Consider the following 19,259-nt stretch of genomic DNA (forward strand, 5'->3'; position numbering starts at 1 on the left):
CACATATAGCTCACACCAGTATATAGCCCCACCTGTAGATAGAGCCCCCCGTAGATAAAACCGCCCCATAGATAAAGCAACCCCCCCCCCGTAGATAAAGCCACCCCCCCCATAGATAAAGCCATCCCCCCATAGATAAAGCCTCCCCCCATAGATAATGCCACACCCTTTTCTATTAGGATAAAATAACAAACTATACAAACTCACCTTAATCCCATTCCCGCGCTGACCGGCGGCAATGGAGACCTGCTGTCTTCTGCGCAGGTCTCCTGGAGTTGAATGACGCAAGCAGTGTGATGACGTGATCGCGCCGCTTGGGTCTATGAAAGGCGCTGATTGGCAGGGCAGAATGACTTTCCCTGTCAATCAGCGCCTTTCAACGACGCAAGCAGCGCAAATTATCGCGCCGCTTCACTCGTAGAAAGGCGCTGAATGGCCGGGTACGGAACGTACCCGGCCATTCATTGCTTCTAATTGTACCTGTGTCCTATAGACGCAGGTACAATTATAGTGCAGGAGGGGGTGGCGGCGGCGGCTGGTTTCAGTGGCACCGCCGACCCCTCAGAGAGGCAGCAGGCCGCCATCATGGACGGTGCAGCCCTGGCGCCTCCCCCTCTAACTTGCACCCGGGCACATGCCCCGCCTGCCCCCCTAGCTACACCCCTGCCTGGGGGGTCGTGTGATGACCTCCGGAGGGTCACGAGCAACTCACTGATGTTCCGGTTTCAACTATATCTGCGTCCTCAGGACACAGATACAGTTGAATTCAATGCTGGAGCAAAGGGCTGACGGCTCCTTGCTCCTGCATTCACTATGCCGTGAGTGGCTCGGCGCAGACAGGTGCGATTTAGTGACGTCATTGTGTCTGTCTGCGCTGAGCCACACACTGCACAGACTGGAGGAGCAGAGGGATCTTCTACACTCGTCGTGGGAACGGGCATAGGTGAGTATTGATTTTATTGTTTTTTATTAGACACTATTGGGGCTGTGTGGAGGCATTATACTGCATGGGAGAAGATGTGGGGCATTAAAAATAAAAAAAATCAAACACAACATTATGATAAAAAAAAAAAGTATGAAAAACCAGTCCTATGTATCACAAAAACAAAATGACGCAGAAATTATTTTGGTAGCCCGACAAATAAACCAGTAATGGCCATCAAACCACGATGTGCACAGGATTACTAAGAGATGTCTGGCCATTTAGGACCTAAACACTGGTCATTAAGGGGTTAAGGAGATCCGCCACGGATGTCCTCTGACTTGGCTCCTCTTTCATCTTGCATTAATAAAAGAAAAAAAATTATGTGAGAAATTGGAGTCGTTATACTGGTGAAGTTGGTGATTTTTGGAGTATTTTTGATGTTTTTGATCTTGTCGATTGTCTTTGGAATATCTCATGATATCAACTTCTTAGTCAAGAGCGTAAAGCAGACTGAAGACTCTGGATATAAATGCTGGGGAATTGACAACTGATCTCGAGTTAGAACATCAACGAATAGATCAGGGATCCCGACCTCAGTCCTATTGATTGGAATAGGAGCGGTGGAAGGAGAGTTCTGGGAAATTCCTGTGTACTTTAATTTCTTTCTTATTCACAGAAGGTGACACACATGATAAGCGAGTGGAGGACTCATCCTTAATAGCTGCCCAGAATAATGCTCCACCACACGAGCTGGAATCCTGCCTGGGGTCTGCTATCTACAGCATCAAGAAATCCCAGGGAAATCTCCAGTTGAGCACAGAAATGAATGGAAATCGGTCCCGATCACAAAGACATCAATTTAACTTCAAACTAAGCTGCGGTAAAAGCATTTATAAAACTCCAGGTGTAAGCACTTACATGTTATCTGATAACTGGAGTCCTGGAAATGAGAACTTACAAAAGAGAAGCGACTTACAAAGAGATGAGCCGCTGGGTTGAAGCTAAAGTTGAGTTACTTTTAACAAAAAGTTGGTAAAATTAAAAAAATATCTTCGCTTCTGATGCATGTTAGAGCTCTGTTATGACCTGCACGCCATAGTATATTACAGTCAGGCTCAGGTGACCTTAGGGTGACACTTATTGTAATTGAATCACTAGTTGAGCAATTCCCCAGAGAGCAAGTTATGGAATTTGTCTGTAAGCAATGACCCAAGGGCAGCTGGAGACTGTCTAGATAAAGCATGCAGGTAATCTGCTACCTCAAGCCCATCACCACTCTGGTCAGCAGAGACTAAGGCTACTCTATGGTCTTCACCAGAGCCCACCGCAAGGCAGGTTGGATTTGGCTGCATAGAACCCAGGTTGCATTAACAGAATACAGTGTTGGACAGGAGGTGCAATGCAGGCAATACCAGAACGTAACCCATACAGACAGAGGGTAAACAGAAAACAGAGGTCAAAACCAGCCGAAAGCAGAATGTCCAAATCAGTGAGCAAAAGGGTTAATCTAAAGACAAAGCCGAGGTCCAGTTCCAATAATCTAAATAGTCAGGTGATACAGGGGGTAGCCAGGAGCTTGATCAGATACTTGCATACACAAATAAATTCACAAACAACAATGAGAGAACTGACCAGACTTAAAGTCTCCAACCTAGAGTCTGATAGGAAGGAGACAGAGAAATGAGATTGGCTCTGTAACTCAAACCAGAGCCACCCAGAACAAGGCTAGTAGTCATGACAATCTTAAAGAGATGGACGTTTCCTAACACCTGTTTTCAGGCCAACTTTAGGTATGCGAGTTGTGGGGTCACAAAGGGCACATCAGCCGCCCTTGCTGAAGAAGGCACCACCAATAACCGGGCAGCATTATAGCGCCATTTTTTAGACATTGTATAGGATTGTTCTTAGACTTCTTCATGTTTGGAGCTGTTATTTGGTCACTATGACAGTATTATTTGAGAACTGTATGGCGGTATTTACTTAGGCATTGGCAGTGGTGGCACAATATAGCATTGTTATTTAGACAACTGAATGGTGTTATTTGACCACTATATGGCACGGTTATTTGGGCACCATCCTGTGTAATGTTGAGAATTCTGCACTATATGGTATTATTAGTTGTACATTGTATTACAGTACACTATAAAGGGAAGGGGGGCAAAAACAAAAGGCGCCGCACAGAGTAACATCCAACATACGGTATGCCATGCCTCCCTTGGTCTATTTTACACCAAGTCCAAACTGTGCCTCTGCCTCTCTACCACTGGGCCAGGTGAAGATCAGAGCATGAAACACTCACTCCAGGCCCCTGTAATTGATCCTCTATCACAAGAGGCAAATATAGCCCAATAAATGCAATAACATTCTAAGACAACAGCCGTTCATACAAGGCAAGTGCAGTCTGAAGAAGACTTGTCCCTGACCATCAACTCATAAGAACTGATCTGTGGTGCTAAGGAGTATGTGATGCATTACAGGGCATTGGTGAGTAGGATAAAAAGTTTATGTCAAGAGCACCATCAAAAAGCTTCCAGTATTGTCTATTTAAGTGGTCTCCAACCAGTCGCTCTCCAACTGTTGCAAAACTTCAACTCCCAGAAGTAAGGCATGTCGGAAGTTGTAGTTTTGCAACAGCTGGAGAGCGACTGGTTGGTGATGACTGATCTGTGGGGACTATTGTTGATGCGTGTTGGTGTCAATCTGCCACTCAGGGGCCATCAACATAGCACATCACATCTGTGGGTCCAGCTAAGACCTTCCAGATAACCCAACTTCCAGACTATAGTATATGTGTTACTAGACACCTGACCATCACATCTATATGAGCTTATTAGACATCCCATTCCAAAAACATGGATGTTAATATGGAGACTGGCCCTTGTGTCGCTATAGCAGCCTTCAATCTTCTGGATAGACTTTCCACAAGATTTTGGGGTGTCTGTGGGAATTTGTGAGGTCAGGCACTGATGTTGGGGGAAGAAGGTCTGGCTCAAAATCGTCGTTACAATTCATCCCAAAGGTGTTGGATGGGGTTCAGGTCCAGGCTCTGTGCTGCCACTCGCGTTCCTCCACACCAAACTCCTCACCCCATGTCTTTATAAAGAACGCTGTGTGCACAGGGGCACATCATGATGGAACAGGATAGGGCCGAACTTCAAAGTGTTACCACAAAGCTGGAAGCTACAATTGTATAAAATGTCTTTGTATGCTGTAGAATTATCCCTTCACTTGAAATAAGGGACAAAACCTCGAAAAACAGTCCAGACCATTACCTCTCCGCTACCTCATGATACAGTAGTCCCTATGCACTTCGGTAGGTAGTGTTCTCCTGGCATCCATAAAACTCAGATTCCTCCATCAGACTGTCATATAGTGAGATGTGATTTATCACTCCAGAGAACACGTTTCTCCTAAGTCCAGTGGCCGCGTGCTTTACACCACTCGAGCTGATGCTTGGCATTGCCCATAGTGATCTTAGGCTTGTGTGCAGCGACCATGGATCCCTGTAGTGAGTGTTACAACAGAGGACAGAAGATTTTTACATCCCACGTGCCTCAGGATTTGGTGTCCCGTTCTGTGAATTTTTAAGATCGAGGCTTCATGGCTGAGTTGTTACACCTAGACGTTTAAACCACAATAATAACACTTACAGGTGATTGGGGCAGATCTAACATATAATAATAACACTTACAGGTGACCGAGGCAGATTTAGAAAATGCTAACAACACAGGTGATCAGGGCAGATTTAGCACATAATAATAACAACACTTACAGGTGACCGGGGAAGATATAGTAGATAATAACACTTACAGGTGATTGGGGCAGATCTAGCAGATAATAATAACACTTACAGGTGATCGGGGCAGATCTAGCAGATAATAATAACACTTACAGGTGACCAGGGCAGATTTAGGAAATAATAATAGCACTTACAAGTGACCGGAACAGATCTAGCAGATAATAGTAACACTTACAGGTGGCCGGGACAGATCTAGCAGATAATATCACTTACAGGTGACTGGGCAGATCTAGTAGATAATGATAACACTTATAGGTGACCAGGGCAGAACTAGCAGATGATAATAATAACACTTACAGGTGCCCATGACAGATCTAGCAGATGATAATAATAACACATACAGGTGACCGGGGTAGATCTAGCATATAATAATAACAATTACAGGTTCCCGTGGCAGATCTAGCAGATAATAATAGCACTTACGGTGCCAGTGGCAGATCTAACTGATAATAATAACACTTACAGGTGACCGGGAAAGATCTAGTAGATAATATCACTTACAGATGACCAGGGCAGATCTAGCAGATAATAATAACACTTACAGGTGACCAGGGCAGATTTAGGAAATAATAATAGCACTTACAAGTGACCGGAACAGATCTAGCAGATAATAGTAACACTTACAGGTGGCCGGGACAGATCTAGCAGATAATATCACTTACAGGTGACTGGGCAGATCTAGTAGATAATGATAACACTTATAGGTGACCAGGGCAGAACTAGCAGATGATAATAATAACACTTACAGGTGCCCATGACAGATCTAGCAGATGATAATAATAACACATACAGGTGACCGGGGTAGATCTAGCATATAATAATAACAATTACAGGTTCCCGTGGCAGATCTAGCAGATAATAATAGCACTTACGGTGCCAGTGGCAGATCTAACTGATAATAATAACACTTACAGGTGACCGGGAAAGATCTAGTAGATAATATCACTTACAGATGACCAGGGCAGATTTAGCAAATAATAAGAACACTTACAGGTGACCGGGACAGATCTAACACATAATAATAACACTTACAGGTGACCGGGGCAAATGTAGCATATATTAATAACACAGGTGACCGGGGCAGAACTAGCAAGTTAGAAATGTATTGTACTAACCTGTCGTAAAGGTGGTATCCTATGATAGCGCCACGTTTCATTTCACTGGGCTCTTCAATATGACCCATACTAGTAGCAGTTGTAAAGGATTTGCCAGACACAACTTCTGTGTCGACGCCCGTGGGCAATCAGTCTGCACCTGCTCCTGCGCCTGGCCAGACGGAGCTAGTTCCCGCCCACTGTCTATTTATACCTGCCTTCAGTGGCGGATTAAGAAGACCATGGGCCCTGGGCTGTTACCCAAACTTGGGCCCCCCTTCTCCACCACCACCCTGCCGCGCCGTAACTATTGCTAACACTACCTAAACACTAGTACACAAAGTAGGCACATTATGCACAAAGTACACACAGTACGCACATTATGCACAAAGTACGCACATTATGCACAAAGTACGCACATTATGCACAAAGTACGCACATTATGCACAAAGTACACACAGTACACAAAGTAGGCACATTATGCACAAAGTACGCACATTATGCACATTATGCACAAAGTACGCACAGTACACAAAGTACCACATTATGCACAAAGTACACAAAGTAGGCACATTATGCACAAAGTACGCACAGTACACAAAGTACCACATTATGCACAAAGTACGCAAATTATGCACAAAGTACGCACATTATGCACAAAGTACACAAAGTACGCACATTATGCACAAAGTACGCACATTATGCACAAAGTACGCACATTATGCACAAAGTACGCACATTATGCACAAAGTACGCACATTATGCACATTATGCACAAAGTACGCACATTATGCACAAAGTACGCACATTATGCACAAAGTACACAAAGTAGGCACATTATGCACAAAGTACGCACATTATGCACAAAGTACACAAAGTACCACATTATGCACAAAGTACACAAAGTAGGCACATTATGCACAAAGTACGCACAGTACACAAAGTACCACATTATGCACAAAGTAAGGACATTATGCACAAAGTACGCACATTATGCACAAAGTACACAAAGTACGCACATTATGCACAAAGTAGGCACATTATGCACAAAGTACGCACATTATGCACAAAGTAGGCACATTATGCACAAAGTATGCACAGTACACAAAGTACCACATTATGCACAAAGTACGCACATTATGCACAAAGTACACACATTATGCACAAAGTACACAAAGTACGCACATTATGCACAAAGTACCCACATTATGCACAAAGTACACAAAGTACGCACATTATGCACAAAGTAGGCACATTATGCACAAAGTATGCACAGTACACAAAGTACCACATTATGCACAAAGTACGCACATTATGCACAAAGTACGCACATTATGCACAAAGTACGCACAAAGTACGCACATTATGCACAAAGTACGCACAGTACAAAGTACGCACATTATGCACAAAGTACGCACAGTACACAAAGTACACACATTATGCACAAAGTACACAAAGTAGGCACATTATACACAAAGTATGCATAGTACACAAAGTACACACGAGTATGCACATTATACACTAAGTAGGCACATTATACACAAAGTACACCTTGTAAACACATGAATATGGACATTAAACATACATGAATATGGACATTAAACATACATTAATATGGACATTAAACACACATGAATATGGATATTAAACACACATGCACTTACCTTTTATGTCTTCACTGCAGCTCTTCTCCTGCTCACAGCACAGAGCCCGCCGACAGTCTCCCCTCCCCCATGTCCCGACAGCTAGCAGCAGAGATGTTTAGAGCAGGGAAGGGGGGCTGGAGGGGGAGCTTCTATAGCAGCACAGACCACGGCTGCTAAGTAGAAGCAAAGCTCCCCTCGCCTGACAGGTGCGGTCCTGGCACCGGGGCTCCCTCCGGTGCTAGCGACGCCACTGGGCATGAGGGGGTTCGGGCGGTCATAGGCTCCTTGGGCCCCCTGGCAGTCTTGGGCCCCGGGCGACCGCCCGAAACGCCCTAATGATAATCCGCCACTGCCTGCCTTTCCTGTTCCTCCTTTGCCTGTGATTCTTCTATGCTTGTTTCCCGGCTTGCTGCTGCTGCTTGTACTACTCATCCTCTGCTTGTTATTGACCTTGGCTTTCTGACCACTCTCCTGCTCAGCGTTTTGTACCTCGCTCTCTCCTGGTTTGACTCGCCTCGTTCACTACTCTTGTTGCTCACGGTGTCTCCGTGGGCAGCTGCCCCGTTTCCCTAGCTTCTGTGTACCCTTGTCTGTCTTGCACTTACTGAGCGTAGGGACCGTCGCCCAGTTGTACCCCGTCACTTAGGACGGGTTGTTGCAAGTAGGCAGGGACTGAGTGGCGGGTAGATTAGGGCTCACCTGTCTGTCTCCCTACCCTGTCATTACATAATCACAGGCCCATATACCTAGTCTACCCTGGTCCCTGACACATCTATGGACCCCCTTGAGACCCTGGCTCAGCAGATGCAGGGCCTCTCCCTACAGGTCCAGGCCCTGGCTCAGAGGGACAATCTGCGTGATGCTTCCCTGGTAGTGCCCCCCACCTCACCTCTTGAACCCCACCTCAAGTTGCCTGACCGGTTCTCGGAAGACTTTTTTCTCCTTTCGGGAGAGTTGTAGGCTCTATTTTCGCTTAAAGCCACACTCCTCAGGTTCTGAGAGCCAGCGGGTGGGTATAATTATGTCCCGGCTCCAGGACGGGCCCCAAGAATGGGCCTTCTCCTTGGCTCCTGACGCCCCTGAACTTTCCTCCATTGATCTTTTCTTTTCTGCTTTTGGGCTAATTTATGACGAGACTGACAAGACTGCCTTTGCCGAGAGTCAGCTGGTGACCTTACGTCAGGGTAGAGAACTGTAGAGGAGTATTGTTCTGACTTTAGGAAGTGGTGTGTAGCTTCTCGGTGGAATGACCCTGCCTTGAGGTGCCAGTTTAGATTGGGTCTGTCGAACGCCCTGAGAGACCTGCTAGTTAGCTATCCCTCTGCTGACTCCCTAGATCAGGTTATGACTTGACCGACGTCTCAGGGAACGACGACTTGAACGTTTTTGTGCCTTCTCCTCTGACTCCCCCATGATGCCTCCCGAGGTTCCGTTGCTTCATTCTTCCACGGAAAACTCGGATGAACCAATGCAACTCGGGGCCTCCGTGTCCCCCCAACAATGTAGAGAGTTCCGCAGGAAGAATGGTCTCTGCTTCTACTGTGGGGATGACAAGCATCAAGTGAACAACTGTCCTGGGCGTAAGAATAAGCAGCCGGAAGAACTTCCGCGCCTAAGTGATCATCGGGGAGGTCACTTGGGCGCACAGGTATTTCCCGTAAAGATGAAACCTAATAAAATCTTGCTTCCCTTTCAGGTCTCTTTTGGTGGTAGGTCTGCTGGATTAAGGGTCTTCTGCTAATATTATGTCTGTGGAATTTGCTATGTCTCTAGCTATGCCATTGATTGATTTGCCTAAACCTGTCCCGGTAGTGGGTATCGACTCCACTCCTCTTGCTAATGGTTATTTTGCACAGCATACCCCTGTTTTTGAACTCCTTGTTGGCTCCATGCATTTTGAGCAATGCTCTGTGATGCAGGGATTATCGTCCGATTTAGTTTTAGGCCTTCCCTGGTTGCAGTTGCATAGTCTCACATTTAACTGGAATACTGGGGATCTTACCAAATGGGGTAATGAATACATGACGTCATGTTTTTCTGTTAATTCTATTTCTCTCCCTGAGGAGGACTTCGCTGCTGTTTTCTCTAAAGAGGCCTCCGAAGTGTTACCTCCTCATAGGGAATACGATTGCGCAATCGATTTGGTACCAGGAGCTAAGCTCCCTAAGGGTAGGATAGTCAATCTCTCTTGTCCCGAACGTGAAGCCATGAGAGAGTATATCCAGGAATGCCTGGCCAAGGGTTACATTCGCCCCTCTACTTCTCCGGTAGGTGCTGGCTTCTTCTTCGTAGTAGGTAAGTAGGATGGTGGTCTAACGGAACTTGAATAAGGTCACGGTAAGGAACCAGTACCCCCTTCCTTTGATTCCTGATCTCTTCAATTAGGTTCAGGGGGCCCAACGGTTCTCTAAGTTTGATCTACGGAGGGCTTATAACCTTATCCGCATCAAAGAGGGGGATGAGTGGAAGACTGCGTTTAACACGCCCGAAGGTCATTTCGAATACCTCGTCATGCCCTTTGGGTTGTGTAATGCTCCCGCGGTCTTCCAGAATTTCATAAATAAGATTTTAAGAGACTATCTGGAGGTATTTCTTGTAGTGTACCTTGATGACATACTTGTGTTTTCCAAGGACTGGTCCTCCCACATTGAGCATGTCAGGAATGTGCTCCAGGTCCTTCAGGAAAACAAACTGTTTGCTAAGACCGAAAAATGTGTGTTTGGGGTGCAAGAGATAGCATTTTTGGGTCAAATCCTCACTCCTCATGAATTCCGCATGGACCCTGCCAAGGTTCAGGCTGTGGCTGAATGGGTCCAACCTGCTTCCCTGAAGGCGTTACAGTGCTTCCTGGGATTCGTTAATTATTACAGGAGATTTATTGCTAACTTCTCGGTCATCGCTAAGCCTCTTACAGATCTCACTCGCAAAGGTGCTGATCTCCTCCACTGGCCTCCTGAGGCTGTCCAGGCTTTTGAGGTCCTTAAGAAGTGCATTATCTCTGCCCCAGTGCTGGTTCAGCCCAACCAAATGGAGCCATTCATCGTGGAGGTTGACGCCTCCGAGGTGGGAGTGGGTGCTGCCTTGTCCCAGGGTACCAGGTCCCTCACCCATCTCCGTCCCTATGCCTACTTCTCCAGGAAGTTTTCGCCCACTGAGAGTAACTATGATATTGGCAACCGCGAACTCTTAGCCATTAAATGGGCATTTGAAGAGTGGCGCCACTTCCTGGAGGGGGCTAGGCACCAGGTAACGGTCCTTACCGACCACAAGAATCTGGTTTTCTTAGAATCTGCCCGGAGGCTAAACCGAGACAAGCTCGATGGGCGTTATTTTTTACCAGATTCAACTTTTTGGTCACATATAGGGCTGGGTCTAAAAATATTAAGGCTGACACACTGTTACCTAGCTTCATGGCCAGCCCTCCTTCGGAGGAGGATCCTGCTTGTGTTTTGCCTCCAGGTATAATCATTTCCTCTATTGATTCTGATTTAGTCTCCGAAATTGCGGCTGATCAAGGTTCAGCTCACGGGAACCTTCCTGAGAACAAGCTGTTTGTTCCCCTGCAACTCCGGCTAAGGGTACTTAGGGAAAATCATAACTCTGCACTATCTGGCCATCCAGGCATCCTGGGTACCAAGCACCTCATTGCCAGAAACTACTGGTGGCATGGGTTGCTTAAAGACGTTAAGGCCTACGTCGCCGCTTGTGAGGTTTGTTCTAGGTACAAGACTCCCAGGTCCCGACCAGCGGGCTTACTATGTTCTTTGCCCATTCCCCAGAGACCTTGGACCCATATCTCCATGGATTTCATCACCGATTTGCCTCCATCTCAAGGCAAGTCTGTGGTGTGGGTTGTAGTAGACCGCTTCAGTAAGATGTGCCACTTTGTGCCCCTCAGGAAACTACCCAATGCTAAGACGTTAGCTACCTTGTTTGTCAAACACATCCTGCATCTCCATGGGGTTCCTGTCAATATTGTTTCTGACAGAGGGGTACAATTTGTTTCATTGTTTTGGAGAGCCTCCTGTAAAAAGTTGGAGATTGATCTGTCCTTCTCCTCTGCTTTCCATCCTGAAACTAATGGCCAAACGGATAGGACTAATCAGTCTCTAGAACAATATTTAAGGTGTTTTATCTCTGCCTGTCAACATGACTGGGTCTCATTCATTCCCCTCGCCGAATTTTCCCTTAATAACCGGGTCAGTAACTCGTCAGGGGTCTCCCCCTTTTTCTGTAATTTTGGGTTTAATCCACGGTTCTCCTCCGTTTCACCTGGTAGTTCCAACAATCCCGAGGTAGATGTCGTTCATCAGGAACTGTGCACAGTCTGGGCCCAGGTTCAGAAGAACCTAGAGGCGTCCCAGAGCATACAAAAGACTCAGGCAGATAGAAGACGTTCTGCTAACCCCTTGTTTGTGGTCGGGATCTGGTGTGGCTATCTTCTAAAAATTTGCGCCTTAAAGTCCCTTCTAAGAAGTTTGCTCCCCGGTTTATAGGGCCGTACAAGGTCATTGAAGTCCTTAACCCTGTCTCCTTCCGACTAGAGTTGCCCCCGTCTTTTCAAGTGCACAACGTCTTTCATGCCTCCCTCCTTAAACGCTGCTCCCCGTCCTTGGCTCCCTCGAGGAAACCTCCGGTCCCTGTTCTCACCCCTGAGGGGGTAGAATTTGAGGTGGCCAAGATTGTGGACAGCAGGGTGGTCCAAGGCTCCCTCCAGTACCTGGTCCATTGGAGAGGATACGGGCCTGAGGAGAGGACTTGGGTACCCGCCCGGGATGTTCACGCTGGGGTATTGCTCAGGAGGTTCCACCTTCGTTTCCCCAATAAACCAGGTCCACCTAGAAAGGGTCCGGTGGCCCCTCATAAAAGGGGAGGTACTGTAAAGGATTTGCCAGACACAGCTTCTGTGTCGACGCCCGTGGGCAAACAGTCTGCACCTGCTCCTATGTCTGTGAGACTGACTGCATCTTCCACCACTCAGGATGGCAGGCTTAGGAGTGGGAGAGCCTATCACAGCCTAGCCAGACGGAGCTAGTTCCCGCCCTCTGTCTATTTATACCTGCCTTTCCTGTTCCTCCTTTGCCTGTGATTCTTCTATGCTTGTTTCCTGGCTTGCTGCTGCTGCTTGTACTACTCATCCTCTGCTTGTTATTGACCTTGGCTTTCTGACCACTCTCCTGCTGAGCGTTTTGTACCTCGCTCTCTCCTGGTTTGACTCGGCTTGTTCACTACTCTTGTTGCTCACGGTGTCTCCGTGGGCAGCTGCCCCGTTTCCCTAGCTTCTGTGTACCCTTGTCTGTTTTGTCTGTCTTGCACTTACTGAGCGTAGGGACCGTCGCCCAGTTGTACCCCGTCACTTAGGACGGGTCGTTGCAAGTAGGCAGGGACTGAGTGGCGGGTAGTTTAGGGCTCACCTGTCTGTCTCCCTACCCTGTCATTACAGCAGTGTTTGTCTATGGAGATTACATGACTGTGTGCTTTATTTTATGCACCAGTTTGCAATGGGTGAGGCTGAAATATCTGAACTCAATAATTAGTGTCCACATAAAGTGTATGTATCATTATATAAGGGGCGTAGAAGTTCCTCTCACCTGAACACTGAGAAACACATCAATATATATATATATATACAATATTTTTTTACTGTTATAATTTGTAATAGCTGTTGTAGAATTTACATATTTCCAATTATGCTAAAAAAAATTCTGCTCTCGTAGTTCTGCAAGCGCAAATAATTGGCTGAAATCTCATCCCGCCACCCCGAACATGAGTAATCCTGGGGACATATGTTAACTATACAGTGAGATTTGCCACAGTGCTAGACCATCTGGAATAATGTGGAGTGTAGGAGTGTGGTAGCTATGAGTAAAGATGCGAGCGCTGTACATGGAAGGTAATTAACCTCTTCAGGATCCAGACTGTGTACTGCGAAGAATTTCAGCAGGTCGAGACAGGAGCTGTAATGACACTGACAAAAATCGCACCCACTAACAGACATGACGCTAGCTGCCCAATTCGTTAAGAGTGGCGATCCAGCCCTACAACGCCCCTGAAAGAACTAGTGCCCTGCCTAAAGCAGATAAACCTTCCTGATAAGGGCGAACCCACTATCAGGAACCTAGCCAGCAGACCCTAATGGTGGACAAGTTATCTTGCTTTCACCAAGCAGCTTCTGGTAGGTGGAGCGGACAGGTAGAGAAGTCAGACTAGCCAAGGTCAGCAACAGAGCGGTGACGCAGTACAAAGTCAGCAAAAGAGAAATCAGCACAGTCCAGGTCATACACAGTATATTTACCAGGAGGTACCAAAAAAATGTCAAGTCAATCCGGGTCATACACAGTAGCAATAAGGGAGAATGCAAAGAGGGGTAACGTGTAATACTCACAAGCACAGAACTAAAGAGCCAAGTAGGAAAGTAATAACTGGCAAGGAGTCCAGAGTCAGACTTAACCCTCGCCTACCTTTCTGTCTAGCATCAGGAGCAGAAAACGTAACAGGACGTAGCTGAGCCTACGGCTGGACTGGCCCACCAGAAAGGATCTGAGGATCCTCTGGAGGGCCCAGGCTCTGACACGCTAAGAGCCCCAAAGGTCCAGCAGAAGACAACTCCATTTGTTGGTGACCTTGTGGACAATCACTTGCCACTAGGGTCTAATTCTTATAGGATGATACACAAATAACCTACTAGACTTTATTGATGACATGTCCTGTGTACAATGGTAATAATAAAAGATTACACCGCAATTATAGGAGTTGTGCACATATTCTGTATAAACGGAGGGCGGACTTCAGAATCATCTCCTCTGGGGGCCCAAGAAATCCTAGTCTGACACTGGAGCCCATTGTGCATTAATGCCCACATTTTAAAATACCAATGGGGCTATTCAAAACTTCCCAACTTTTGAGAAGGAACATCAAAGAGATTTTGAAAAGCTTGGGATGAAGCGACCCCTGTCCACCTCAGAAAGTGCCTACAATGGTCAGGTGATAATCTGAACTGGAGCAATGGAAGAAGGCGTCTGGTCTGATGAATCACGTGTTACATCATGTGGACAGCCGGGTGCATGTGCGTGTCCCTAATGGCAGTGCTCTCTGTCAGCAGGATTATGCCCCCGCCACACTGCAGTATAATGCCCCCGCCACACTGCAACACTGCAGACATTGTTCAGGAATGGTCTGGTGTTGACTTGTTTCCAAATTCCCCAGATCCCAATCCGATCGATCATCTGTGTGATTTGCTGGAAAAACAAGTCTGATCCATGGAGGCTGCACCTCACACCTTACAGGACTGACAGGATCTTCTGCTGACGTCTTGTGCCAGGGACCACAGGAGCCTTCAGACGTCTTGTAGAGTCGATGCCTCGACAGGTCAGAGCTGTTTTGGCGGCATGAGGGGAATATTAGGCAAGTGGTTTTAATGTTATGGCTGACTGGTGTATATCCATGTACACTGAAAATCCCATATCAATTTCCAGCCCTCCAGTTCAAGTTTTTGAGAGTTTTTGTTTCCAAATTGACTTTAATGGGCAAAATACAAAATCTCACAGTCAACCTTATGTGTGTTTTGTAAATGCCGTACTGAGAACCTGTTCTGGAAAGAAAAACTGCAGATAGTTTTGCACTAAAATGTGTGATTTTGGTAAGGAAATGGAAAGTGAGGCAACCTCCTTTTTTTTGGACATCTTAGGCAAAAATTTCTAGATGGACAATTTTTTTTTGAACAAATAAGAAAACCAAAAAATACCAGATAAAGCTGATCAGTGATCTATGTCTATAGTTCAGATACTGCCCATTCACTGTGAATTTTTTCGGGACTGAATTTACAGACAGTTGTCGATATTGGGTGCGATTCTCACTGCGCTCAGGGTCTGAAGCTCATTATCCCGCCTTTGGTTTACTACGAAAGTTCCTTCTCATGGATTGCATATGATGTCCTATTACATATCATATTATGCAGCTATTCTGCACTAAGAGCATTGCTCCTAGGGGGGATATGGGGCCTCCCGGAGGAACTATACGGCAGCACACAGAGTGTGACAGATCTGAAAGGATACCGTATGCCGCCTTAAAGGGTCCATGCACGTGGCTTTGCCATGTGCATGATCTTTTGAAGCACCATAGAAAGGCCGTAGGGGGGAATCCATATCTTATCAGCTTCAATAGTCTCATTAGCTATGTTGTTGTTCTATAAAATCTTTATTTTTGGACAAAATTAGATCTGAGTGAGAGAAACAAGTCTGTGCAGCATGGAGATTCAGTCTCTTGTATAGCAGGTAGAACTTCCTGTGACTATTTCAGTACATGTATCATGATCTACTGAAATGATTGTCACGCAGACGGGGAGACAAGTGGGTTTGTCCACAACCATGAAGTACCACCGCCTCAAGGGCGTACGTACCATAGAGCCACTTGTAGAGAGGGGGCCCAGCCCTGGTAGGTCCCATTTCCTTTGATACTTTATGGCGAGAAGCTGTGCAGGACTTTCCTCTAGGGTAACTGCATTGCCAGAAAGCAAAAGCAGTGGGAAAATGACCAATGGGACATGGAAAGGGCGTGAAGGGGGAAAAATAAATCCCAGGCCCTTCTGTCCTGAGTGGCAAAACTTTGCACCATAATGGAGGGCCCATTTGGATCTTTGCTATAGGGCCACCAATCATCAATATACACCACAGCACAACCTGCAAGAGAGACATAGACACAGCTCAGGTTTGTAATACTTGGGATATTCTAGACAATGGGCTGATATGGGATAGATAATCACGGGAAACAAACAGAACAGGAAGTCGTGCAATGTATTATAACTGTTATAATGACCACTTAGTCAGTCACCCCCCCCCCCCCCAACCATCTGGAGCCCCAGGCCGTCCCTGACACCTCTGCTTCGCAGCTGCAGGTCGTCTCATTTTGTTGCGTGTCAGTAAACCCACTCTCAAATACCCTTTTAGGAAATTCCGAGATCATTTTTGTTTCTTCTATTGCAGATCTTCACTTGCATGTGGCTGAGCTGCAATACCGGACACAGACTATGGACAGGGGAGGCGCTGTTTTTTGAAAAAAAAAAAAAAAACGGAGCTTTTTTTCTAACCTGGACAATACCTTTAAGTTATACCTGGTATATTGAGAATGAATTGAGATGAGAATTTCCCAAAATTCGTTTGTGGTCCGATTTGTTCCGAATAAATTTATTGCAAACCGAAAGAGTCCCGATTTCCCCGATAATTTGTGTCTGACCCTCTAAAGTCTCCTAGGACTGTATCCAACCCCTTTCAAGCTCTTAATACCAAGACGGCATTAGTAATGTCAAAGTGACAACATTATATATGGACCGAGAGAGGGATAACCGCAGTGAATTCGGGACGGCTGCCTGCCAGGCATTATGGGAAAATCCTCCTGAGGTCATGTGACCTGAAAATAGTGGACGGCAAACACCGGCAGCCGCCAATTTGCCCAGATTCATGTTCCACGAACCTTAAAGGTTTCAGAATTCGCCCAATCGGGAACTTTTTGAAAATTCAGACCAAATGTGATCAGTGTAGAGTTCTAATGTGATATAATAGACATCTCGCCCTAATTTGTCTATACCGCTATAGGGTGTGGTAAGAGGGCGGCTTTGGTCTCATCGAGTATCTGGGAGAGGAGGGGCTGGATCAGGTTGTGTCCTGATTACCCACTGGGAGTGAGTGCCGGGAAAGATCTGACTAATGGGTAACGGAGGGGGCCAATACTAAAAATGTTTGTTTTGCCCGCAATAACCCTTTATCTCCACGTATAGGGCTTAAAAGAAACGTTTATTCTACTAAATTTCGATAAGAAAAATTTAATTTGCAGTAAAGAAAATGATAAGATGAATTATATGGTATAAATCAGACAATTGTTCGGAGCCGTCGTCGTACCCAAACCTATAATCCCGCAAAACTGGAGACTAATCGAATGTAAATCCAGGAATTACAAGCCGGTGCATCCATCATAAATATCAGCAGCTTCTAAGGCCCCCGATGATAGCGTCTCCACGGAGACAGGCCGGCATGCTGCCTCGGTGACGCTGGCATCGCTAAACTGTTGCCATGGAAACAAATGGATGCCACAAAAATATTAATGATACCCAAGAAGACGCTCGCAGTAGTGTAATACAATTGTGGCGTCTAAGTTTACGTGAATCTCATCTGAGGAAATGGTTTACATTGTCAGGGAGGTTTAACCCTTCCACGACGGGGCTGCGTATTTTACTTAAAGATAAGGAAATTTGTATAAAATAATAGGCCGGTCCGGTGGATTGTGTAATGTACGTCATTGAGAGAAATGAGTCACCACAATAAGAAAAAAAAACAGAACGCAGATTAAAAAAAATAATAAAGGAGGGTGGGGGAGGGTGGTGATGGGAGGAATGGAGGGCATCACTGGAGCAGCATTGTAAAATATATATATATACGCTTGGTATGCAAAAAGTGGGCTGCGCGCGTCTTGTAAATCATATTTATGGCTCACTATACTAATGAGAGCGGTAAAGAAGATTACAGCGAGGGGTGAGGTACGCCGGATCATCGTATTAAACATGCAAACAAAGTGCAAATGCTTCACTTTTTCATATATTTTTTTTCATTTGGATGCAAATATATTGCTCAATCCCCTCCCCCCATACGAGACGCTTCATAAAAATTAAAAAAATTGATATTTTTGGGATTATTTTTTTATTAAAAATTCACCCAATTAAATCTAGTTATTAACTACCTGCCCTCAAAAAAAAAAAGGAATTCTAAGTTCTTAATTTTTTTTTTTTTTCGCAAGTTAGTAAATTTTATTTTGCTGTTTTTTATTTTTAGACTTTTTGGAAAAGTTGAGGGACAACCAATACGTCTGCCCGTAAAGCTCCCACAGAGGTTGAGCACACTTGTATCTCCTATTAATTTTCAGGGTGTATTTAGACATTTCAGTCGAGGTGCGGTTGAAACCGTAACCATAGAACTAATGCAGCTTTACCCCATTTTTCGATGGGGTCGTGTTTTTAACCTTAAAGGGGTTGTCCACTACCGGACAACTGCTGACGTATCCATTGGATAGGTCATCAGTACATGATCTGTGGGGGTCTGACACCCGGACCCCTCACCTATCAGCTGCTCCGGCTGCCTCTGGGCACCGAACGTACATGCCGGAAGCAGATGGCTCCGGCCACTGAATAGCGGCCGAGCTGCCGTACTGTTCAAGTGAATAGGGGCAGAGCAGCAGTTCGGCAGCACGGACGCTATGCTATGTACGGAGCCAACTGCATCCGGCTCCGTACATCGCATAATGGGCAATAACATCCGGTGCCTGCAGGCAGCCGGAGTTGCTTAACGGTGCGGGGTCCGGGTGTCAGACCGGCACCCTTGACATACTGATGACCTATCCGGTGGATAGGTCATCTGTTGTTCAGCAGTGGACAACCCCTTTTATAGGGGTTATGGGGGAACCAAAAATGATTATCCGTGTAGTTCCTTTAGTATGTGTGTACACTCGCTAATATACATTCCGGTCCCCCGTCGCGCTTAGATTTACATCGATTTTTATAGCGCTGCCGGAGGACCGCACGTCTAGTTGCACAGTCTTCTTTGATGACTATACGACTCATCATCATGTGACCGGCCCCGCTGTACTCTATGTATTCACTGTACAGCGGGGTTGGCCATCAAAGAAGGCTGTGCAACTATACGTCCGGTCCCCCGGCAGCACCACAAAAATTGATGTAAATCTCAGAATCAGCGCGACGGGGGACCGGAATGTATATTAGCGAGTGTGCTCACATACTGCAGAGACTACAC

Source organism: Rhinoderma darwinii, chromosome 2 (assembly GCF_050947455.1).
Source record: "Rhinoderma darwinii isolate aRhiDar2 chromosome 2, aRhiDar2.hap1, whole genome shotgun sequence".
Lineage (NCBI taxonomy): Eukaryota > Metazoa > Chordata > Amphibia > Anura > Rhinodermatidae > Rhinoderma > Rhinoderma darwinii.